The 27,583-nt window shown below is 35.2% G+C and overlaps 1 pseudogene across 2 annotated transcripts in view; it reads right to left on the minus strand.

The window, feature by feature from the left end:
* Positions 1-20,097: 20,097 nt before the first annotated feature.
* The window catches only part of LOC145693046 (glucose dehydrogenase [FAD, quinone] pseudogene), a 52,720-nt pseudogene continuing 45,234 nt past the window's right edge, over positions 20,098-27,583 (minus strand). For both annotated transcript variants that reach the window (XR_014132702.1, XR_014132701.1), the window contains exon 2: positions 20,098-23,968. The product of XR_014132702.1 is annotated as a glucose dehydrogenase [FAD, quinone] pseudogene, transcript variant X2 (transcript). The remainder of the gene's footprint in view (positions 23,969-27,583) is intronic.

A 27,583-nucleotide genomic window follows, 5' to 3' on the forward strand; every position in this document is an offset into this window, starting at 1 on the left:
GAAAATTAGGAGCGATAAAATTACTTTTTATGTAGCATTTAATCATTAGATCGAGAAAGTAGTGTGTAAGGGAGGGTGTAATTTTCGAATAATGAGAAGTACGAAAATTACACCGCGACGTTTCGGGAAGAAGGGTCTGATTATTAACGCAGCACTAAATCGACTCCTGAGAAGGCAAAAACTACATTTTTTTAAAATTTAAGTTTGATCTTGCTTTATGTTTCTAATCATGATTCCTGGGTTTCCGATGAGAGCTGGCACAACTTTATGTCCCAAGACAATCGAAACACTGACTGAATGTTTGATCAGTGGAGGCATTGATTAAATGTTCAAAAGATTAGTTCATCTTCCCTCCCTTTCTGTATCGAAACTCTGGAATAGAATCTTCTTCTGTAGTTATCCCAATTCCAAAATACCCCTTTTTGACGTTTATCAGTAGTAGAAAATGGATCGATCTGGAACAGTCTGGAACAGTATTAATCAACTCACAAGCCCCTGGGAAATTGACCACCGTACACCGTGAGCCCACGGTCTTTTACGACCTCCATTTTAGGGGTGAATTTATTCCCTTTTATGACCACTTTTTAGGGGGTGTATTCGTTCTCTTTTACGACCACATTTTAGGGGGTGAACTCGTTCCCTTTTATGAGCATATTTTTCAACCTTTATTTTAACATAGCAGAAATTACACTGAGATTATGAACACACAGCAGATACATAAGGCTACGTAACACACAGCAGAACAAATAACACATAAGAGTACGTAACATAACAAGGGTGTACTCGTTTCCAACCCCTATTTTACCATAGCAGAAATTACACTGAGACTATGAACACACAGCAGAACAGATAATACATAGCACAGCTAATAAAAGAACATGGCTTACTTTTCAACCCCTATTTTAACATAGCAGAAATTACACTGAGACTATGAACACACAGCAGAACAGATAATACATAGCACAGCTAATAAAAGAGCATGGCTTATTTTCCAACCCTTAGTTTAACATAGCAGAAATTACACTGAAACTACGTAACACACAACAACCTCCATTTTAGGGGTGGACTCGTTCTCTTTTATAATTACTTTTCCAACCCCTATTTTACCATAGCAGAAATTACATAAAAAATTTTTTTCAATCCCTATTTTAAGACAATGAATACCTATGTAACATAGCGATTCGATACGCTCTTTGAACCGATTTGGATGAAACTCGGCATATGGGGGTTTTCGACCATGCTGAGTACGAATATCATACATTTAGCAATAGGTCATCAGGTACTACATGTCCCAAAATTAGTGGTCATCGAGGTCAAAGGTCAAAATACTAAAAACCCAATAACTCGAAAACGAAGCAACGTAGTGAGGTGGTGTTTCCACATTTAGCAATAGGTCATCAGGTACTACATGTCCCAAAATTAGTGGTCATCGAGGTCAAAGGTCAAAATACTTAAAACCTAATAACTCGAAAACGGAACCACATATTGAGATGTTGTTTCCATATTTAGTAATTGGTTACCAACTACTACAAGTTCCGAAACAATGATCATCAAGGTCAAAGGTCAAAATACTTAAACCTAATAACTCGAAAATGGATCCACATATTGAGATGGTGTTTCCATATTTAGTAATTGGTCATCAACTGCTACAAGTTCCAAAATAATGATCATCGAGGTCAAAGGTCACAATACTTAAAACCCAATAACTCGAAAACGAAGCAACGTATTAAGGTGCTGTTTCCACGTTTAGTAATTGGTCATCAGGTACTACATGTCCCAAAATTAGTGATCATCGAGGTCAAAGGTCAAAATACTTAAAACCTAATAACTCGAAAACGGAACCGCATATTGAGATGTTGTTTCCATATTTAGTAATTGGTTACCAACTACTACAAGTTCCGAAACAATGATCATCAAGGTCAAAGGTCAAAATACTTAAAACCTAATAACTCGAAAATGGATCGACATATTGAGATGGTGTTTCCATATTTAGTAATTGGTCATCAACTGCTACAAGTTCCAAAATAATGATCATCGAGGTCAAAGGTCACAATACTTAAAACCCAATAACTCGAAAACGAAGCAACGTATTAAGGTGCTGTTTCCACGTTTAGTAATTGGTCATCAGGTACTACATGTCCCAAAATTAGTGATCATCGAGGTCAAAGGTCAAAATACTAAAAACCCAATAACTCGAAAACGAAGCAACGTATTGAGGTGATGTTTCCACATTTAGCAATAGGTCATCAGGTACTACATGTCCCAAAATTAGTGGTCATCGAGGTCAAAGATCAAAATACTTAAAACCCAATAACTCGAAAACGAAGCAACGTATTGAGGTGCTGTTTCCAAATCTAGTAATAGGTCATCAACTAGTGCAAGTTCCAAAATAGTGATCATCGAGGTCAAAGGTCAAAATACTTAAAACCTAATAACTCAGAAACGGAGCCACATATCGAAGTGGTGTTTCCACATTTAGTAATTGGTCATCAAATACTACAAGTTCCAAAATAATGACCATCGAGGTCAAAGGTCAAAATACTTAAAACCTAATACCTCGAAAACCGAGCCATATATCGAAGTGGTGTTTCCACATTTAGCAAGAGGTCATCAACTACTACAAGTTCCAGAAATAGTGACCATCGAAGTCAAAGGTCAAAGTACTTAAAATCTAATACCTCGAAAACCGAGCCAAATATCGAAGTGGTGTTTCCACATTTAGCAATAGGTCATCAGGTACTACAAGTTCCAAAATAATGATCATCGAGGTCAAAGGTCAACATACTTAAAACCTAATAGTTTGTAAACGGAGCCACATATTGAGGTGCTGTTTCCAAATCTAGTAATAGGCCATCAAATACTACAAGTTCCAAAATAATGACCATCGAGGTCAAAGGTCAAAATACTTAAAACCTAATAGCTCGAAAATGGATCCACATACTGAGATGGTGTTACCACATTTAGTAATTGGTCATCAAATATTACAAGTTCCAAAATAATGATCATCGAGGTCAAAGTACTTAAAACCTAATAACTCGAAAATGGATTCACATATTGAGGTGCTGTTTCCAAATCTAGTAATTGGTCATCAGGTGCTACAAGTTCCAAAATAATGACCATCGAGGTTAAAGGTCAAAATACTTAAAACCTAATAACTTAAAAACGGAGCCAAATATTGAGGTGCTGTTTCCAAATCTAGTAATTGGTCATCAACTACTACAAGTTTCAAAAAATAATGGTCATCGAGGTCAAAGGTCAATCTCGTAAATGAAACCACATATTGAGATAACGTTTCCTCATTTAGTAAATTTGTGTGATCTATTCAATTTTGTACAAAGCAGAAAAAAAAGTGAAGAAGGAATAAATTTGAGTGGCTTATTTACTTTTGTATTAATGAGAAAGAAATCAAAGGAGCACAATTTTAACTATCTTCAGAATTTCTGTACCTTTTTGGGCTATTCAAATGGATTAACAAGAAAGAAAGCAAAGATATGCCGTATTAACTAGCTATGTATTATTTAAGCAAAACGAAGGGCTAAATTTGAGAAAGCGAACATGGACCATTTTACTCAAATTTGGATGGAGTATTTATCTTTGTATGAACCAGAAAAAAAATGAAGAAGATCCGTTTTAACTAGTTCAATATTTCTGTATAATGTTGTACTACCCAAATAAACGAAATTTTATTTTTGTACCAATCACAAGAAAATCAAAGAAGGGTCATTTTATACCTTTTTTGTGCTATTCAAATAATAGAGGGAACAAATTTCAGTGGTCTATTTTATTTTTGTACCAATCAGAAGAAAAGCAAAGATATACCATTTTAACTATTTAAACAAACGAAAAGATAAATTTGAATGACCTATTCAATTTTGTACCAACGAGAAATGCCATTTTGTACTACTCAAATAAAAAAAAACCGAAGAAGGTTCATTTTAACTAACTCAGACTTTTATACCATTTTGTACTACTCCAATAAACGAAGGAATACCAACCAGAAAAAAAAACGAAGTGAAGATTAGGTGGATTATTTTCTTTTGTACCAACTAGAAAAGAGAAGAAGAGCTACTTTAACTAGCTCATTATGTACTGTTTAAACAAACGAAAATTGAGCATTATGTAACTTTTGAACTACTGAAATGTTCTATTTTTGTATCAATCAGAAAAACCCGAAGAAGGATCATTTTAACAAGTTCATAATTTCGATGTTCTACTTTTTATACCAACGAGAAAAAAATGAACTAGCTGAATATACGAAATAATAAATTTAAGTGACCTATTCAATTTTGTACCAATGAGAAATGGCATTTTAACTGGCTCAAAAAAGACGAAGAAGGACTATTTTATATAATTTTACCACTCAAATAAACAATGGAGTATTTAGTTTTGCACCATTTTGGAGTATTCAAATAAACAAAGGAATAAATTTGAGTGACTTATAATTTGTGTCAACTCTAAAATCAATTAAACGAAGTAATGCATTTGAGTGAGCTATTTAATTTGAAAAACCGAAGTTGAGTATTTTATACCATTTTGTATTATTTGAACAAACAAAGGAATAAGCAAAAAAAAAAGGATCATTTTATATCATTTTAAACTAGCCTAATAAACGAAGGCATAAATATGAGTGAGCTATTTAATTTTGTAGCTGAGTATTTTCACGAAAGAACAAAATTGTACTAATCAGAAAAAGCGAAGAAGACCCATTTTAACTAACTGAGAATTTCTGTACCTTTTTGTACTACTTAAACAAACGATGGGATAAATTTGAGTGACCTGTTTTTTGTACTAACCAGAAAAATCGAAGAAGGTCCAATTTAGCTAACTCAGAATTTATATACCTTTATACTAGCCCAATGAACGAAAGAACAAATTTGGGTGTTCTACTTTTTATACCAAACAAAGAAGAACCATTTTAACTTGCTGAGTATTTTATACCATTTTGTACTACTCAAATAAACGAAAGAAAAAGCGAAAAAAGACCTTTTTTAACTAGCGCAGAATTTCTGTAACGCAAAAATTAATTTGGATGGAGTAACAAGAAAGAAAGCAAAGATATGCCATATTAACTATTTAAATAAACGAAGAGATAAATTTAAGTGATCTATTCCATTTTGTACCAAGGAGAAATGCCATTTTTATCTAGCTCAAGTTTAGCCCTTCGTTTTGTTTAAATAATACAACATGCACTAGAAATTCTAAGTTACATCTCAATTTATCTCTAGTCGGCTGACGGGCTGAGAGTTTTCAATTTATCTTACTTCCAATTAAATAAACAATTTGATATTGAATTTACCTGATTCTTAATGATCTTTGTATTTCTTATGGCCTTACACTCTGGGTTCTAATGTGGAGGACACAAGTGGTAGCAAAACTTCAAATCATTATTGCCAAGGCAGATTCAAATTCTAAATTGACCCTGTATAAACAGTGTAAGCAATACAGAAGATGTTTGTCTGTAAGATCCCAAGGTCCAAATGTTACGATTTTTATTTTGGGAAACATGTATAATTTTTCTGGGAGTAAAGCTTCTTATGAGGTTTTTCATAGTATAGTTGTTCTATAAAGAGATTTTTCATAGATGGTACAATTCAGAAAGGTTTCACATATTTCTTGTGATTTCTATTATTATTTTTTTTATGATAAAAGTTTATATGGTTCTTTTGTGTAATGAAAGCATAAAAATCTTTGAGGAAAAGAATTACACTATATATATATATATATATATATATATATATATATATATATATATATATATATATATATATATATATATATATATAGATATATATAGATATAATATATCCAAACACTAGAGAACTTTCTCCCCTGTTGCCTAGGACACCGAAAACCCTGAGTTACGGCCTGAATGTTGATCAGGTTATGAATATATATAGTTTATTTCTATGCAAACTTCTCGATCAAAAATATTTCTAAATAATTTATTGAAATCAAAAATTACAATTTTCATTTTTTAAAGTTCATTTGAAATTTGAAATTCTGTCACTATCGCATTCGAGTGAGGTAAATTTAGAAAAGAGTGATATGAAACACGTATCTAAGATTTAAAATTAACCCGATTTAAAGCGTGACAAAAAAAAGTAACACAAGTAAAAACTTTTCATATTTTGACTTTATATAAGGCAAAGTAAATAAGGATTTTTAAGGAATTAAAGGTATTAAAAGCCTTAAGGAAAAAGAATTTGTGTAAATTTACACGCAAATACAGAAGTTCTATTTAGAGTATTATACCTAACTTGTTATCTTATCTTTCTGTTTAAAAGCTCACAAAGTAAATTACTTTTACAATCACATTAGTTAATTTCATCATTTACTATTATCTCGGTTACTATCTATGGTTACTATCTAATGAAGGTTAATGAGAACTCATGGGAATCACGTGACATATATAATATACAAAACAAGTACTTTAATTTGGTGTAGGAAGTAATATTTAACTCTTTCGTGGCTAAATAGCATTCTTTTGGTTTGCGTTGGAGAACCGGACATGAAACGTCATACATGGTAAACCACACGTAATGCAAATTTTACGTTCAGCTTGAAGGATGTTGTATAACACAAAATTTGCATATCATTCTGTAGGCTCAATATGGAAATAGACCATGCTCATTCATCCAATTGTCATATACTGTTCTTTCAGAGTATAAGTGGGAGGCCGCGGTGGCTCAGTGGTAGAGCGTTCACCTCTGGTGCTTTGGGTCCCCGCCAAGTGAACTTTGTGGTGGATTAACACCGTGTGCGTGGGTTTTCTCGGGCTTCTCCCGTTTCCTCCCACTTTCTTCATTCCACCATTTCATTCATCACTCATCATCACCGTCTCCTTTAGCCTAACCGGCATAACCGTGGGACGTAAAACTCAAAAAATTCATTTCAGAGTATAAGTGATTTACGATCAGAGCCGTAGCTAAGGGGGGGCCAGCGGGGCGCCCGCCCCGGGCGCTGATAGCAAGGGGGCGCCGAACGAGCAAGGAGAAAGAAAAAGTGGTGTTGGACATGAGTAAGATACGAGTCGCCCCCAGAAAGTATTGGCGCCCCATTAGATCAATATTGCTGTCGGTTATCAATGAAATACCCAGATTTCTTAAAAATTTTCTTGCTCGCTTCGCTCGCAATCCAAGGGTTTAAATAAGTCACAACAAGTTTTTACTTATTACTTAAAGAGTTTATTATAGATGATTTCTTAATGGCATGTGGTATACAAGGTCCCGAGTAATGACTTATAGTGTATGCAGGATAGTGGCGTATTTACGATTTTGTTTCGGGGGGCTTTGCCTGAAAATGTGAAAATTCTGCAAGATATTTCATATACTTTACTATAGTAAATAAGATTTCGGGGGGGGGGTTAAGCCCCGAAGCCCCCTTAAATACGCCACTGATGCAGGAGCATTTTTAAAATCAGAAACGATCAAAGTCGGCGTTTTAACAGTGATGAGTTTGCTTAGTTCAAAACGTTTTTCTTTATCTACCCAATCGGATTAATCACGACGCACAGTGGGGCCAAAGCACTGAATTCTTGGCAAAAATAAGAATTCGCAATATGAAGCAGAAAATTGAAAAAAAAAATTAGTTTGGTGTGTGTAGTGGCTACAATAATGTTATTTGGACATTATTTCATCAAAAGCATAGAGTTTTACATCATAAAATGAAATAGGTCTATTCCTTATATTCGCGCCTACATTATATAACAGATTATGTGATTGGCATAAAGAAACGCGTGGGCAATATGCTTTTATTTGGCAATTTATGATTAGCTTATATTTATTTTATTTATTTATTTATTTATGACTTCTTTTACGTGGCGAAGTTAAGGCTCTGCAGCCTTCTCCGAGCACTTAACCACGTGCATACATTCTTTTCTTTTTTTTTTTTAAAAAAAAAAGCACCAATATATAGAAAATATTAACAATTACAAAAGAAAGGTATTAACCACATAAAGAAAGAATATACCACTGAAGTAAAAAAAAATAGTTAAACACTTCAAAAACAAAAATGGAAAATAATATACAATATAGGAAACAAAATAACATGGAGAAACTTAAAATGCATATATCATGTAGCGGTACCAGAACTATGAATATATAAGCTGTACAAATTAGCATAGGTTACCTATTGGTTGTGTGTTCATATGTGGGTTATTAATAATCTCGTAAAACGAAGATGACTCATGAGCTACCAGTATCCTTATCTTTACTTAAGAGAAGGGAATTTACAGATTTTTTAAATTTGGCAACTGTGGAAACGTTGTGTATTAATTGAGGTAAACTGTTCCAGAGGCGTGTAGTACTTACTGTGAAGGATTTTGAGCATGAATCAGAATTGTGACTGGGTATGGAGAGTAAGAAATTATCTTGTGATCTTGTGCTTCTAGTATGAAAGTCTGATAAATATAAAAATCTACGGGCAAGATACGATGGTTCTGACGTAGTAAGTATTTTGTACAATAGGGTAAGATTATGTAAATTTCTTCTTCCAACTAACGTCAGCCATGACAGTTTTTTTATAAAAGGATGTGAGATGTTCCCTGTAAGTTATATTGAAAATAAATCTAACGCATGCATTTTGCACTCTTTGCAAGCGCTTTGATTGATTTTCTGTTAGATCAGAATAGACTGAGTCGCAATAGTCAAGATGTGGAAACACCAGTACCTTGACAAGTTTGATCTTCAGAGATATTGGTAAGAAATTTCTTAGTCGGTTTAACGTATGCAGGGCACCAAATGCTCTCTTACAAACTCCATTTATTTGATCTGACCAGGAGAGATTTTGATTTAGTATGACTCCCAAATTTTTGACAGTTGTGGAGAATGGAATAACAGTATTGGACAATTTTATATTCGGGAGCTGATAGATATTAATAGAAGAGAGAATTCTTGGAGAGCCAATTAAGATGCACTGCGATTTTGTTGCATTTAATTTTAACCCATGAGCCGTAGACCACTCGCTGATTTTGTTTAACTCAGTATTTATTTTTTCAATCGCATTATTAATATCTTGTGGGGGAAAAGAAGCATATAACTGAAAATCATCAGCGTAAATATGGTATTTACAATAGGTGAGAATTTTAGGGAGATCATTAATGTAAAGGGCAAAGAGAAGGGGACCTAGTACGCTACCCTGCGGCACTCCACTGTTGATACAATGCCATGTCGATATGTGATCCTGATTGATCACTACTCTTTGTTTACGTTCATGAAGGTAAGAATGAAACCATTTAACCACTGGTTCAGAAAAATTAAACAATAATGATAATTTCTGAAGTAATATGTCAAAATCAATCGTTTGAAATGCTTTACTATAGTCAAGTAGAGTCAGAAGCGTTAGTTTTCTATTATCAATAGCCCATCTTATATCCTCAGTTACGTTTACTAGTGCAGTGCATGTGCTGTGATTACTTCGAAAACCAGATTGAAATGTATCCAATAAATTATTTGTTGTTAAGTATTCCCGAATTTGATCATTTACAATATATTCAAAAACTTTTGAAAGCACGGGAAGGACACTAATAGGACGATAGTCTGAGATATTGTCAGCGTTGTTCTTTTTTGGAAGTGGGCGGACCTTAGCGAGTTTCCATACTGTGGGAAAAGTACCTGTGGCAAGAGAGTAATTAAATATGTCAGTGATAGGATTAAGTACATGCGGTAGGATTTTCCTGATCATGGTTATTGAAATATCATCTGTACCAGTGGCTTGAGATTTAATTCTTTGGATCGCTTTTAATACATGTGCAGGCTGTACGTGAGAAAACGAGAACAGAGAGTTAATTTCTGAAGCTACAATATTATTCATTGTTTGCAGTTTCATGGAGGCTGGTATCATACGGCTTTGACAGAAAAAAGTGTTCAATTCATCTGGCGTATAGTTAACTGCGTTCTTGGCTATGTTTCTCCCAACACCTAATACTTTTAGCCGTTTCCAAAGAACTGCTCCATTATTTTCAAATTCAAGTATTTCATAGGCAAAGCGCCGTTTTGCCTTCCTTACTTCTTGAGTGCAACGGTTTCTTAATATTCTATAGTTTTCAAATTTTGTATTGGGACTTATTGTGCTATCACTGGAAGGATCACTATTTTTCACATGTCTCCTGTATGCTCTATAAGCTTTATCTCTCCGCGCCATTAACGAACGTAATTCATCGGTTAACCATGGTGATGGAGGTCGCGAAACGCGTTTCTTAACTACAGGGGCGTGTCTATCATACAAATTTATTATTAAAGAATTTAGAGTATTTACCTGCTCGTCAACTGTAGGGAGGCAGTTTATTGAGTGCCACGGCAAGCAGGCAGCGTCGATGTTCAGGTCTACTTCATTCATGTACCTAAAGTCTCTGTATGATGTGAATTTAGTTTTATATTGCGGAACTCGAAGTTTGTAGGATATATATAACATATCATGGTACGAGATGCCGGGTGTGTGGATTTGACCGTGGCTAATTACGTGTTCTTCCTTGGATACCAGTATCACATCTATCCATGATTCTGAGTTCCTTATGTGATGGGTTGGACCAAGAGGACAGATAGCAAGGTTAAGGCCCGAGATCGTATCCCGATATTGCAAGACTTCGTCTTTCGTTGTTAAAAGATCCCAATTTGTATCACCCATTATTATGGAATGTTGGTAATTGGGTAAATGTTTTGCAATATCGTCAACAAAGTTTATGAAAGATGTACGGGGGGGACGATACACAACACTCAAAAGCAATGTCTGGTGACCTACAGTGACTTCGAGTATAATATTCTTACGCATGAAAGGAAAAAGTGTACTTATTCATTTTACAACTGAAGAGTAATAAAATTAAAGAAAAGTTCTTGCTTCTCAAAATTATTTCAAAGTTGTGGAGGATTCATTATGACAATGTAGATGCAAGGACGCTTCAATACATAAAAATTATCTCATCAGAAGTTCTCGATATGAATATATTATCAGATATATTAGACATATTATGATTTACAAGCATCAGTAACCTGTCTAAGTTGTTTTATATATTGCATTGTGCATTACGTGAGCTCATTTCAGGGCTTGATTGGAACATTCTCAGCTGGAGCGAGCGGAGGCTCATTACAGTTGATTCCAATGTCACTTCTGTGCACGCATCACAAAAAACACAATACTAAATTGATCAACACCATTTTTAATATGGTTCTACGTTATGGTCCATAGATTGTTTAGCATTGGCGTTTCAAAATGTCACCACCATTAATCAAATATATTTGACTAGAGTTTAGTTCTGTTGGTGAATGCCAGAGAAGTATGACTAGATGTTGGAAACAAGATGGGTCCTGAAGGCGAAACCCCCAACGAGGTCTGGGGGCAAAATTCTCAGAATCGACCTATATTCAACTTCGTCACTGCGTGCATGGGGATCATACGTCTAATAATCTAACACTTACTCTCACATTCATCCCAGCTAAATTCAAAAGCAGCATTGCATCCAGAATGCGGTTTTCCTCAAACATTTTCATGTGCTATACTTCAGAAAAGTGCGAATATGTGCAGGTTTTCTCTTTGCATACAGTAAGAACAATGTTTCCGCTACGACATATTAAAAAATCACAGACTTATTATGCCATATTTTCTACTAAAATGCCATTCTATCGTTTGACCATAGTTTATATGCTTTCAGTATCACAGCATTTTCCAAATATGATATTAAGTAGGAGATTATCATAGGGATATGATAATGATATTAGCATCATTGCAAATATGACTATTGACTACACATCACATCAACATTCTAAATATACAAAACGATACATACATGTCGGTCGTGTCACCATGTTTACCAGCCACTGAATATCTACACGCAATGTAGGAATAGTCGCATTCAAAGTCAATTTCCTATCTTCTGTCACTAAGCAGCGCCTCTCCGGCTTCGGCGGATAACCACATATACACATCCCATGAGTTCATTGTAAACTGCTATCACTTCTTTTCCTGCCCACTATCTTATGTGTACACTATTAAGCTTTCATTATAACAAATCATATCGAGTCAATCTTTTACTTCATTTTTCGAGTTTTTGCTCAGAATTGCCGCGTTTGGACCCACTTTGGTGCGACGGTGAGAATGAAGGTATGAAAGTGAGAAGAGTGAAGGGACATTCAAGATGCTGTTTGCGTGGAGTATTAAAAATAAAGGTAAACAAGGGGAACAATAACATTTTCGAACTTCAAGCAGTTGTAGAATAGGGGCTTAAGGGATCAGAACTTAGCCCAACGAAGTTCGACTTTTTCAGACACTAGTCACTACCTATGATTTATTTTAAAATTCCATTGACATATCAAATGCTTCCAATTTGGAGGAATTCATTGGGGTCATTTTTTCATCAACTTTTTGTATGGCCAGCATATTATTTTGTGCATACGTGTCTAGTTGTGTGATGTTTTTATCTATCTACATACACACATTCTTTATATATGTACGTGTTAGTGTATTTTAATATGTCAATTAATAATAAGTACCTTAAATTCGGAATTTTCATTCATTAAGAAATTAAGTACTAAATAATTACTTTAATTTCAGGTATATGTAATAGTCAAATATATACAGGGTTTTCATAAAGCCTGGACGGATTTAATTTGCTTATAATTTTCTCATATGAATCAAATAAAGTGCTAACGGTAGCGGAAGGATTAAATTTTTACCTGTAATCTGCACCAGCTCAGTTCATTCACCGCCACACCTCCAACTGGGCGCCATTTACGTCCACATATTACGGTACATTTACGTCCGGTACATTTACGTCCACACATTGATACGGTAAAAAAAAAATAGTCATCTCAAAGGAGTTTTTCATTTATTTATTTCTTTAAAAGACACACACACCAATACAGCTTTCAACTTACTTTTAAGTCAACATTGAAACAACAATGAAAACAACAATGGATGGAATTTGGTAAGAAACTGACCCTTGCCCTCCCTCTCCCTCTCTCAACGTGTTCAGAGTTGCCGCTTATCTAACAGTGTTGCCAACTAAAAATTTAATCCTTCCGCTACCGTTTGCACTTTATTTGATTTTATTATGAGCATTTTTATGAAAATTATAAGCAAATTAAATCCGTCCAGACTTTATGAAAACCCTGTATTTTGGATTTTAAGTACAAACATTGAACATATTCTTCACCTATATCGATCAATATTTAGAAATTCACAAAGAAGGCACCTTCTGAATTTCCATTACATTTCACAAAATATTTTTTACCGTAAAAAGATCGAAATTAAAATGCTATTGATGTCACATACAGAATAAAATTAAATAGTTTACAATTATTACTGGCAATTAATACTGTCACTCATTTCGAACAATTAAAAGAACATATTCTAAATGTATTGAAATTTCATTTCTTATCGTTAGTACGAAGCGTTGTAAATAGTAGTAACTTTCGATAACTGTTCTCCTAGTGAATTTGTATACAACCAAAGGTAGTTTTAACAAGTTTAACAAAAACGTTCAAAATAACACTCTTGAAAACAGCTCTTATTTGAAAAAGGTACATAATGATCGCGTTTGGTTCTTGCAATGATCTTTCCAAGAAGATTAATAAAAATTCAACATAGCATAACAACAAAAGCTGTTTTGCTTATATATATATATATATATATATATATATATATATATAATGATTGGTAAGTTGAGTGTAGGGGGGCGCCGAATTCTGCTTCGCCCCGGGCGCCGAAATCTCTAGCTACGGCTCTGTTTACGATCAGTGTTTGCGAATTACTACAGTTTATTTTTCCCCTTGGTTATATGCATTATTAAATCTTGATTTAGTTTTGTAGATCTCTAAATGTTTAGATCTTTAAAGTGCAATCTTGAAATACGTTTGATGATACCGTTAATTTAAACTAGCTACCGTTAATTTAATATTTGAAACAACTTTCCTTCACTCGGCAAAGTAACAAAGACTTCTTGGTTTATCGTTGAACCTACGCGGTGTTTGTTTAAACCGTGGGTGCATTAATCGGGACAACTTCAGGAATAGGGACAACATATCACCCTTATTTAGAGCGATAACATTGAAAGATATATATTTGTGTGTTTCTTTTTTCACAATTCATCCCCACTTCTGCCGCCCATTCGTACGAGATAGGCAGTAGGGATCTAGGCTGGGGCCGGGGAGGCCTAGGCCCGCCAGTTTTTTGAGTGACAAAAATAATGTAAGCTATTATTTATATATTTTTGAAAATTTATAGTAAACATGACAGTCATTGTCTGGGGTCTGATTGCCCCCCTCCCCCAGTTTTTACCTTCTTGATCCGCCTCTGTGGATAGCCTATGTTTCAAATCTGGTGAAAGTTGGGACCGAACAGTGCCTGGAAATAACCAATGCGCTCATAAAATCAGTTTCTGTTTGCAATGCCATATTATATTCTGATGCTGGTTGAGTTGAGTTGATTTTTAGTTTAACGTCCCGTTCAGCAGCGAGGCTATATGAGACGTGGACCTACTGATTAACGTGGAATCCGAACCACATGAGCTCCCGCCGGAAATCGAAACTTATGCTAGTACGAATGATTATTATCATAAAATGAAATGAAATGAAAACTTCCAGTTTAGCGTCCTATGATTATGACCGTTAGGATCATGGAGACAGATGATTAAGGCAAGCGAATGATGATGGAAGAATTAGTTAAAAGAAAATGTGGGAGGAAACAGGAGTACCTCCAGAAAACCCACGAACACTATGTTGTCCACCATAAACTCACTTGATCAGAGATCGAGCCAGGGACCTCACATACCAGAGGTAAGCGCTCTATTACTGAGCCACTGTGTCTCCTATAATTATCATAAGGACCGTGAGTAGCATAAAGGAGTTCAAAAGTCTGTGCAGACATCATTGGTGTACAGTCCGCAGCAAAAAACCTGCAACATGAACATATATGTTTATTGTGAAACTACGCCTAACAGCGCAGGGAATCAACATATCGTCTAAGTGGCACGAATCACGCAAGGAGAAACATCGGCGTCTTCCCCTGCATACTTATTTTGGAGCAAAAGACTTCGTCGTTTCACAATATACTTACATGCTCACGTTGCAGGTTTTTTGCTGCAGACTGTACCATATTACCAAGAGTCAAGATAGATTTTAGTATCACTTACAATTTGATAGTGGCAAATAGTAGTGCTGTCTTCTTAATAATGATATATTCGTATGTTATGTATTGGTGTGTACTTACCAAATTGAATACGCCTCTGACGTACCTAATTGGAATTTCATTATTTGAAAGAAACACCTGGAATTTCGGCATTTGAAAGATACACCTACATAAAATGCTACAGCTGCAAGGAAACAACGATACATTTTTTAGCCACCATTATCTTATTAATTTAGATCTCATTGTAGATTCACAACGCCGTCAGCTTCGTACTACTATATTCACAGCATTTGTGTAAGTAGCTTTGTGTTGACTATCCAATCACTACTCATTGAAGTCTCTTTACTTTGTTTTTTCTCAATTCGTGACTACTACCAAATGATAATGCTTATGTTGTTAGTATTTGCTTTCCTTATCTATAGTCATGTCCAGATGTTAACGAGAACCATAGGAAAGGAAAAAAATGAAGACTGGGGATCTATGCTACTCTGCGGAATTGGACGAATGAGCAAGATACCTGGGGACTAATGCCTATTTCTTGTAAGTTCATCTGGGTTGCTCATTTGATTACAATTTACTTCATTTTCTTGAGGCATGACGTAGTATTTTCTGGCATCCATAAAACCGCATTCTGTACCGTATTGTTTCGGAGTTTCGAAGAAAGGTAAAACATCCCTTAACTTCTGGACATGAATGTGTAACAGATGCCGGCCACTACAGTAAACTGTAAGTAGATAGGTAAAGATATCCATTTTAAATCTTGACAATATACATCTATTCTCAAAAAATCATCATCCTCAAAATCAGCAACTTACAGTCTTACATTCGTTTAATCTGCATAGTGTTCTTCGATTTTATTTTTAGGTATTTCCTAAACAATTTGGCTTCCGCACATGTGCTAGATCCAGTAGAATACAAAACATCATTCCATAGTTGGTAACGTCTTGGTTACCGAATAAATGAACTGTCATGCGAATTAGTCTACTTATTTATTTGATATTGAAAATGTGATTCATTTGGTACCAGAGCGTTGGTTACCAGTATTCATATTCCAATATGGATTAGATACGTTTCTTTGGCCCGGATTAGGTAGGTAAGAGGGAGGCACATTGGTACATGGGGCACATTGATACATTGTAGGTGTCTTCTCCTAGAGGGGTTAGTAACTTTTGAAAAGTAGATGCTTGGCATTACAGGAGGTCGACTGTTATTCGAGTGAAAGTTGGTGAAAGTGACACGTTGAATTGATTTTCTGCGAGAATTTGTCACCTTTTAGAAGACAAAAGTAAGTTTCTTGATTTCCCATTTGTAAGCCTTTGGAGAATTGTTTATTATATTTTCAGAAAAACCTTTAGTGTGTGTAAAAGACACGAGGCGTGTTCCGAAAGTCAGGGTCGTTTGATGAAAATAAAAACACGCTCGTAGGGAACGGGATTTATTGCCAGAAATAGGTCCCGCAGAGCTACTTCACTTTTCCACATAGCCGTTCCAAACACTTTTCGTAACGCTGCACCATCTTCTGTAAACCCACTACATAGAAGTTTGCTGTCTGGGATTAGAACCAGTTGACAATGACAGTCTTGAGATACTCATTGTTTACAAACCATTGTCTACCAAGGCACCATTTCAAATACAAGATGAGGAAGTAATCGCTAGAAGCAAGGTCGGGACTGTATGGAGGGTGGTCAAACAAGTCCCAACGAAAACCTTGGATCTTCTTATTGACGACGGCAGCGGTATGCGGACGCGCGTTGTCGTGAACGAGAATGTTTCCGGACGACAGTTTCCCGCGGCGTCGATTTTGAATTGCATGTCTCAATTTGGTAAGCGTGTCACAGCACACGTCAGCTGTAACTGTTGTCCCACGTTCCAAGGAATCAATCAACAGGACGCCCTTGTCGTCCCAAAAGACGGTAGCAATCAGTTTGCAACACGAGTGCGGGTATTGCTTATTTTTATTTATTTATTTATTTATTTATTTTTGATTTGGGGAAACCTGAATGGCTCCAATACATGGACTGTTGCTTGGATTCGGCGTTGGTGTATGAGATACACGTCTCGTCGCCCATCACAATATGCGAAAACAAGTCATTTCCCTGTTGTCGATAGCGATCCAAAAACTGTCGGGCACTGCACATTCGTTGCTCTTTGTGCTGGTCCGTTAGCATTTTCGGCACTCACTTTGTTATATCGAAGCGTTTTTGTGACAGTCCTGTAGATGGTGGTTCGTGTAACGTGGAGAAAGTTATTAGCCAAAGCACTGATCGTCAATGGCCGATCACTTCACAGTTTTTAGTTCACTTTCCCCACGAGGCCATCGGTCTGAACACTTGGTTTGCTACTCCGGTCTTCATCGTGTATGTTGGTGCACCATTTTGAAACTCGCGACACTATTTGCGACAGATCCATATACTAGGTACAACTCCCGATGGATATCGCAGCAGAAGTTCCTTCTGTAAGCAAAAATCGTATCACACCGCGCACTTCACAACTAGCGGGAGAAACAATTCTCGCGGCCATTGCGATCTACCTTCCACGGCTGCCACAAAACAACCACTGCAGTGGCTTCGTCAATAATCTGTCGTTGGCGCTTCATGCGTGAAATTGTGTTCGGCCTACCCCCATTTCACTATACGTTGGCGGCCCTTACTTTTGGAATACGCCTCGTAAATTCTTTGTGCATTTTAATATCAATTCAGTACAACCATGTAAGTCCATTTCGTTGTTATTACGTTTGCAGTAATAATAAAAAAGTGCTATTGGCACACAATAATACACAAACGGTTTTAACGTATTGGTACGTACAAACGTACCTCGGCATTTATGTAATAATGTATCCTTTGTTATTTTAATGAACGTATACTTGTAGATCTGTATTGGAGCGATAGGAAAAGTACTGGAAAGACAATAGTAACGAAGTATTTAAAAGCATTGAAGTCCTCTCTGATTCGAAGTATGAACTCATTACTGCTTATTCCAATATACTTTGTGTAGCTACTCCAGTGTACTTGTAGTTTTAAAACACATTCTTTCTCTACGACAAATTTTGCAAAAAAGAAAAAAACGTATTCCTTGTAGTATTTTAGAAATGCTACTTTGCTCACAAAGTATGAGACACTATTCAATAAAGACCACCTGAAACAACATAATAAACGATTTGATTTTTAAGTTTAGCTTAACTTTCAGGAGCAAGGCTATATGAGACATGGACCAGCTTAACGTGGGATCCGAACCACATGAGCTCAGGTAGGGAATCGATCCGGGTCACCTACTCCAAAGGCGCATATGCTAATTGCTTAGCCACGAGGGAGCTCGTCAACATAATATAGGAGCATAATTTCAACTTCAAGTGACAAATTGTCTATTAAGGAATTCTTTTCTTTCATTTCTTTGGAGAGGCTCTTTCAAGAATATTTTGTTTAACATAAATGTTATCTATTCTGAAACTCAGTAAATTTTTAATTTTATAAGATCGTACAAAATGATAAGACAATGTTTAAGTATTTGTTTTGTAAAACGCTTCGATTAATATTGTCCTGTGAATGAATAAGAAACAGTCTGAAGTTCGATAGATAATTATGTATGGTGCTAGTAATCTTTATCATGTGTTTGTGTGAAGCAATTGCCCGTCGTGATTTTCTTAAGTATATTTTATCAGTGTTCAAGAGTACCTTTTGTAGTAAGTTTCGCTCAATATTATCTTCGGAATCAATTATAAATAAGCATTACTCACCATTCTATATAACACTATTATTAATGCCAATCTGCCCCAACTCCTTACACGAGGAAGATTGGTAAAGGTTGCAAACCTGTTTTAAATTTCATTTTTCGACAAGATTGTGTATTGTGCAGTCAGAAACAATATTAAATATAGGTTGGAGGTATAAGAAGTAATAGCTTCAGCCTATACTTAATTTTGTTTCTGACTGTATATGTAGCTAAAGAATCACACATTAAGTAGAAAAAAATCTTAAGCTGACAGTGTACTCTCAAGTTTCACTTACGTAAAATTCGTACTAATGTGCCTCCTTCTCTTCTGCATTTCATAAATGTTGTGGCAGAACTGTAGAACTCACTTTGTTGGTGGAATGAGAGTTTAGTATCTCCTTCAACAGCGAGCTTATATGACACGTGAATCTACTACTTAACGTAGGATCTGAATCACAGGGGCTTTCACCAGAAATTGAACCCGGCTCTTCTGCGCCAAAAACGCTACGCTAACCATATAGCCAGGAGGAAGCTAGTGGAGTCACTTTATAATTTCCTTGCAGTGCAACATATTGTATAGTGTGTAAATCGAAATATAGAGGCATTAGTGATGAATAAGTGTACATTGATGGGGAGAGTACTATCATAGCGTTAGAATATTTAAAATCAGATATTCTCCTTCGTAGTGTCATCCGCTCTTGTGGGGATAATCTAATTGTTGAAAACATGTAAACTCCCACAGCGCTTATGGATGATATCTTTCTCAATTTCACAGACTTGACTGCAAAATTGGCTGTTAATTGTACTCTTTGTTTAAAACAAACTCTTATGTGGTTAGGGATGTGCTCGAGACGAGACGAGACAAAATTTTCCTGACATAATTTGAGTCGAGACACAGCTCTTCAATAGAAAAATATACATTTTTCGAGTCGAGACATCACTTTTAAAGCACATTTTCGAGACGAGACAGCCTCAAATTTTGTCTCGTGCGCATCCCTATATGTGGTATCTTGTTTAAGCTTTTCTATTGCGTTGTAATAATGTCATCCAGCGATAAGACGTTGTCTTACAATGTCATCCAGCGATAAGACCTTGTCTTATTTATTACATGCGCAAACCATTTGATAAAAGATTTTAATTTGAGTCAATAGAATGGCAAATGGACAAAATACTCATAGAACATTAGGTCTACCTGAATTCGGCATTAATAACTGTTGATATAACATCATTAACGGCTATAAAAAGACAGATATAAAAACAAACGTTAGCAACCTTTATTCTTTTAATTTTACATATTCAGAGTTACGCTCAAATCAACTGTTTCTTCCATATAATTTTAAGTTGCCCTAAAGTTTTGTGTACGTAATTTTGTAAATAACGTGTTTTTTCTATATCAGAACAATAAATTACATATTGTACAAACAGGAAGTTCTGTTTAATTTATCCATTGTTTACACAAGAACTTGCATTAATGTGGGGTATAACATAATGGATTGATACATTCTTTGGTATACAGCAAGAAAATGTAAATAAATAAGAATATTTTTTAAATTCATAAATGTTTCCATAAATCAATCAAAATTTTATCTTCTATTTCCTTGATATGAAATACCTATTTAAAATGCATCTTGATCAAATTAATTCAGTATATACGTTATAATAATCCAACACGGTCAATATTTGATAAATTGCGCTGCGTACATTGCATATATTCAATTTTTGTAATTTGACAGCATGTTTTTTTTTTTTTTTTTTTTTCAAATATCACTGGAGCTTCATACCTTGTGCATATAGTTGCATTCACTTAAAGTTATCATTTGAAAATTAATTATGTATTATTAACATTTTTAGTCTATTGTTATTCGAGATTAAGCCTGTGTAACTCACTTAACAACTACTTTTAATAAAATTTTCATACGAGTTAAGAGTCATACATCTTCATCCTCTTTTGTACTCATTTATCATTTTGATAAAAAATATTAGTTGACAAGGAATATACTTTACTAAATTATCAAGTAAAATCCACACTAGTTATTTTTAATAAAAAGAATGTGATCTGTTTTACTTAATATAACATATTCGTACTGATATGAATTATATTTTCCATTCTCATTGGTTATTAATGATAAGTAAACTTTCTTTCCTTTCTATACATTTCTGAATGAAGCAGTGTAAAATAGTAATATAAAATGTATATCATGTGAAATAATTGCTTAAACTGCTAATACATAAGTTGTTGGTAATTTATGATAGATATCTTTCAATAATTTACTCTTCCAGCATAATATAAAACATAATTTCACTATTGCCTGAATAATTTCAGTGACATTAATAACATGATTCTATTTTATCTTTTGAATATAAAGTTAATGCTTGTACATTCTTTTGAAAAGTTCACAGAAAAACTGTTCACTGGACTAACAGAGATTAGAACTCCGTACTGTGTTTGAATATCGAATGACTTAGTTATCAGCAACCAGTTTTCCTTTATGTACTGCACAAGAGAAAGGTCAGTGAACACTTGATGTGAGCATTTTTATTGGTTTTTCAATAATTAGGTAATCACCAAACCAGTCCTAAGCTTTTTCCTGGTCTTTACAACTATTCCTCACTCTTATGCACACATAAATCACACTAGAAATACATGAAAATTGAATTATCGGCAAGTCTGTCAAACGCAAAGCTCGCCTTATCCGAAACTGAAAATATGATAGGATCCAATAGAATTTCTCTATAATAGTCCTCTTTCTATTACTATATTCAAGTTGATAAGTTTCTATAATTTTATTGCCAAATACCGAAAAACGACTGTGAAACGCAATACATGCCAGATCTTCTGGTTATTGCAGAAATTTTCCTGTTCTGTCAAAAATCACATGGGGAAGGCGAGTTTAAGTTTGATGGACTCACTCTTTGTTTTAAAATCTCATGGAATTTTAACAGGATTACGTACGACACAGTAAAAATACAAGTATTTAGATTAAATATGTCTGTGGAGTTCTGTATTGTACCGACTGAATTAATAAAAGTAGAGTAATTTATAATACAAAATAGAAATAATATAATTTTCAAGTGTGAACTGTATGAACAACAAAATTAAGGAAACCAATACGAGAATCAACCCATGATATGAAGTTGGTTAAACATTCAGTTACTATTTTGAATACATCAATGAAGTAATTAAATATACTTCTTAGTTCTGTTTTGAGTAAAATGTAAAATGATAATTACATCTTTCGAATGAATGTTTGTTTGTACTTACCTTGTCCGATAAATCTATTCTGGTTTTGAATTATTCTAAAGCCACGTTTGTTTAATCATATCGGAACCTTTTTCTCCAATCATTATTAAGGCAGCCGCTGGATTTGCTCCTGGTACTTTTGGACATATAGAAGCGTCTATGACTCGAAGATTCTTAACCCCATATACCCTTAATTCAGCATCAACTACAGCCTCAGGATCAGTTATAGGTCCCATCTTGACTGTACCACCTTGGTGGTTTTCTGGGCTTGTGTACATCCTAATCACACACTCCCAGTATTCATCTGATCCAAATTCATAAGTTTCACATCCAGCAGCTGGTTGTGTTATCGGTTGTATATCCCAGGCTCTCAATGCTTCAGTCTGACTCATCTCAAATGCGAACTTAATGCCTTCTTTCATTCTTTCTATGTCTTCTTTCTCGGTAAGATAATTTGGATATAGAAGAGGAGGGTCCAGAGGATTCGTACTTCGAAGTTTTAACATACCTCTACTTCGAGTTTCCAGAAGTGTTGGACGGATTCCTATTTCTTGTCTACCACAATCAGAGAAGTTACCACTTGAGCATTCTAGCATTGAACCTGTGTTGGAACATTTAGAGGAATATCCACTGAAGAATATTTGAAAATCGGGATAATCTTCTTCAGCATATTTAGATTGAATAAATCCTGTCGTTTGAGTAATTCCTGTTGACGCTAATGGCCCAGTGTGATCTTGAATATATTGTCGCAACGTTTCATTTGAAAGTGATCTGTATGAAGTTTCATCTATTGTAAAACCTATGTAGATACCTACATGATTATGAAGATTATGTCCAACTGGAAGATCTGCTATCACCTTTATTCTCTGATTTTCGAGGTCTTCTTTTGGTCCAATTCCCGATAAAAGGAGTAATTGAGCTGAATTAATTGCTCCTGCTGATAAAATCACCTCCTTTCTGGCATACACTCGTCGTATGTGCTCATTTTTTATATATTCAACACCTATTGCCGTATTCGTCTTATCATCTATGATCACTTTTGTAACCTGAGAATTAATGCTGATATGAAGATTTTTCCTATTTCTAAATGGACGTAGGAAAGCATTTGCAGTAGTAACACGCAAGCCATCTCTTGTCATCATCTGCGCGATAGCAAAGCCAGTTATGTTTCTTCCATTAAGGTCTCTGATCTCATAACCAAGTTCTTCAGCAGCTTCTAAGATGGAATACGTAAATGAAGGTTGATATGGGAATTGGCTAACAGGCAACAAACCATCAAAGCCATGATATTCATAATCAACTACTCCTGGGTTACCATTGTTTTCAGATTTAATGAAATAAGGAAGCACATCTTCGTAAGACCAACCAAAATTACCAGCATCAGCCCATCTGTCAAAATCCTTTGGGTTCCCTCTAGTATACATCATACCATTCATTATTCCAGTTCCTCCTATACATTTTCCTCGTGGCCAGTTACATATTCCTTTTGAACTTAAACACGCATGTTCTTGAGGTTCAGTAGTGTAGTTCCAATCGAGAACACTCCTAAAGAAATTTCCAGCAGATAATCCAGGAATTTGAGATGCTGTTGGTTCATCCGGACCAGCTTCAAGCAATAATACAGTCCAATTTCTGATTTCACTCAACCTGCTTGCTACAACAGATCCTGATACTCCTGCACCAACCACAATAAAGTCATATTCCTCAGCTGGTTGTTCCACTGGTTTAAACCGATTGCAGGCATCAGTTATTTCTAGTTGCATTCGAAGCATTATTTCAACAAATGTCATAAATATGGCCGCTGGTGCACCACAAGAATTTCCAAGAAGAGGGGTGTCCTGGAATTGGCAGGAACCAGAAGATGGAAAGGGATCCGTCATGTCGGACGTTGTCCTTTCTGACCTGTGGAGATAGTAGTAAAATCATACAAAAATCAACAATAACAAAATATCAAAATATAATAAAAAATAATGTAATAGCACTATGTTTAAGTTACTCTTCACTTTTTAAAACCTAGAATAAATTGGTGCTCTGTAAATATCTGAAACAGTATTTCAATAATTTCATCTATCTTGCTGTAACTGCTGCACGTGCACTCACTGCTATATTATCAAGAGTACGAATCAGAGTAGGCTATAATAAATAAACTGGTAATTTCTTGTTCTGTATTGAATATTTCTGTTTGTATATTGTTCATTATAGCTTTGAAAATATTCGACAGTATTAATAAACAAAACTGACCAAAGTACTAAATACTGTGTATATATTAATAATACTTGTGTAACAGTTTCGGTAAGACACGTTATGAGAGCTATCGGAAGTGATACAATAGTGCCTCCTAGTTGCAATTGCAAAATTCGGACATTTTCCACGAGTTTTCAAGAAAATGAAAATCCGATAATTAACTTGGGTGCACTTAATGAGCCCGTTGGAAGAGGGCCTCCACGAAAGTGCCTCGAAAATAAATAATAAAAATAATATATTCTTTTTCATCGGGACATTTCTTGAGTTATTAAATACAAATAATGGATGTAAAGTTAGAAGAAAACGTTTTCGTGCCAAAGATGTAGTGCGAAATTGAAACACACACACACACAAGATGCTTCAAGGAGGCTTCTGTTCATACCCTAATCCCTTAGATCCACAGTTCATACGTCATTGTCTTTAGAATTATTTAAGTTTTTGAATAATATCATACACATGCCTCACAGTCGATGAAGAACTAACGAACAGGGTACTTGTGAAAATTGCCCGCGCGTAAGTAAATTTCTAATCGCGCGTTTTATACTAACTTGAGTATGCTGAACTCAGTGAAACTGTTTTTAAGCTTAACCGTCCATGAGGTCACGAGAAAAATGATGTCGAGGTTAAGTCATCCTATGAAAGCATTTGTAAACTTACGGGTAAACTTACGGCTCCATAGGATCAGGAGCACATTTACTACCAGCTTAAGCGGTATTTGGAAGACCCCAACTTGGTAATTTTTCTCCTAACCTTTTGAACGGATAGGTTTGAAAATAGTTTCATTGAATTCAGCATTCTAAAATTAGTACAATCCGCAGAAAAAAAAAACCCTGCAACATGAGTACGTAAGTTTATTGTGAAACTACGTCTAACAACCCAGCGAATCAACATAACGCCTAAGTGGCACGAATCACGCAGTAGAAACCTCGGAGTCCTCCCCTGCACACATATTTTGGAGCAAAAGACTTCGTCGTTTCACAATAAACTTAACATGCTCATATTGCAGGTTTTTTACTGCGGACTGTACAAAAAGCTCACTTAGAAATTTTCCCACGCTTGAGCAATCTTTTACTAGTGAAATTATATATATATATATATATATATATATATATATATATATATATATATATAGATAGATAGATAGATAGATAGATAGATAGATAGATAGATAGATAGATATAGATATATAGATATATAGATATAGATATAGATATATATAGATATAGATATAGACATATAATAGAAATATCTGATAATGTGCAAGTTCTAGATCAACCATGAGCCATGTGCAACAGCCATGTGCAGAATTTTGATGCAGCGCTAGTTTGTTCTTGGAAAGCACCTACACGTATATCATAGGATTGAAAATTTCGATTAGTTCACGACTACATTTAAAAGTCCGTCATTACAAATTGTAAAGTGTATTTTTTATACATTTCATTCAGTAGTATTGAAAAGTTTGTAATGTATCAATAAACCTAAAATAGATCAATGTATAAATGAGTTGAGTTGATTTTGAGTTTAACGTCCCGTTCAGCAGCGAGGCTATATGAGACGTGGACCTACTGATTAACGTGGAATCCGAACCACATGAGCTCCCGCCGGGAATCGAACCCGGGTCTCCCACGCCAAAGGCGCGTACGCTAACCGCTTAGCCACGGAGGAGCTCAATGTATAAATGAATATTGAATTAAGTCAAAGTACTGTGCAAAAGGAAAAACTCTGTGAAAACCCTAAATTAATATCTTAGAGTAACAAATGTTAGTAAAGAGTGCGTAACCATATGGAAAAATAAAGATGTACAAAATAATAATTACAGTGCAAGTTTTAAAAATTGTAACTATTAATAATAGGGAATTTGTGAATTTGAAATAAGGCCTTTTAGCATGTTAATAATAAGGATAAATACATTTCTTGTAAGGGAGAGAATTTGAACTTTTCAATTTTGTTCATATCAATGTTCCACCACGTCATTTGGACTACTATACTTCTGTACTAGGTAGTCTTGGCCCCTCCCGAAATAAAATTCTGATTGCGCCGCTGATCTGAGCAACTCACAATCTCCGAGTGTATATATATTGCAACAAGTGACCTACGCTTGTATGCCATTATGAGTACGAATCACATGATAAGTGTGCTGGTGTAATTTCCGATTGTAAATTTATAATTTGAGCGAGTGTCGCGAAACTTTAGCATTCGATTCGATTGGAATTTCTGTTTCCATCTATACATGTAGTCCATGGCATACGCCGTCTTTCAGCTTATAGAAATAACTCTATTGTTTGGGGTTGCAACCATGAAGAACAAGGGGATAGGGTAAATGGATTAAAATAAAAATACATGCAAGGCACTTTTCTAATATATCTCAGGCAAAAATTACTCGAATATAATAAAAATGTATTATATAGTTTTCTAAAGGGCATTCTGATTATACCCACACCTTGGAGTTAAAATTTGCCATAAATGAAAGGATGATTGTATTCTTTTCCCTTATATAAAATATATGTTCTTCGTAGGGATGGTACCGAGACCGAGACGGTCTTTTATATACCGAGACGAGACCGATACCGAGACGGCCTTTTATATACCGAGACGGAGCTCTATAAATCGAGACGAGACTTAGGTCAGTCTCGAAAGTCTCGGTCTCGTCTCGAATATTGGTATAGATACATATTAAGATTGAACTTTACTCAAAATTTATTTCGTTGCTGTGTTAACTAATATGGGAACGGTTGACTAATGTTCAGTGGCAGTGGCGTATTTAGGGGGTGGCTATCGGACTTAGGCCCCTCCCGAAATAAATTTGTGATCATTTTTTTCGCATTGCACGTACTACACAAATGTTTCTTACTCGTTCTCAAGTCTCTCCCGAAACAAAATCTACTGCTGATGTATATAGCCTTCTCTGTCTCTCTCTCTCTCTCTCAACATATATATATATATATATATATATATATATATATATATATATATATATATATATATATATATATATATATATATATATATATATATAGTGGATCCAGGATATGATCTAGGAAGGGGCTAAACCATAGTTTGACATTTTATCAAGTGTAAAGAAAGAAGTAGGATTGAAGCCCATTTTATACAGTGTATAGCTGAGCGTCAAGGGGAGCTATAACCTCTTCAACCCTCCACTGTATATCTTATCTAATATAAGTAAAAGGAAGAGTTGGTTTGTCTGTGTGTCTGTGTGCCTGTCTTTCTGACTGTCTGTATGCGGCCTGGGTACCAGACGAGAGTCCAGGAGTT

Source organism: Thermobia domestica, chromosome 8 (assembly GCF_964235325.1).
Source record: "Thermobia domestica chromosome 8, izTheDome1.hap1.1, whole genome shotgun sequence".
NCBI lineage: Eukaryota > Metazoa > Arthropoda > Insecta > Zygentoma > Lepismatidae > Thermobia > Thermobia domestica.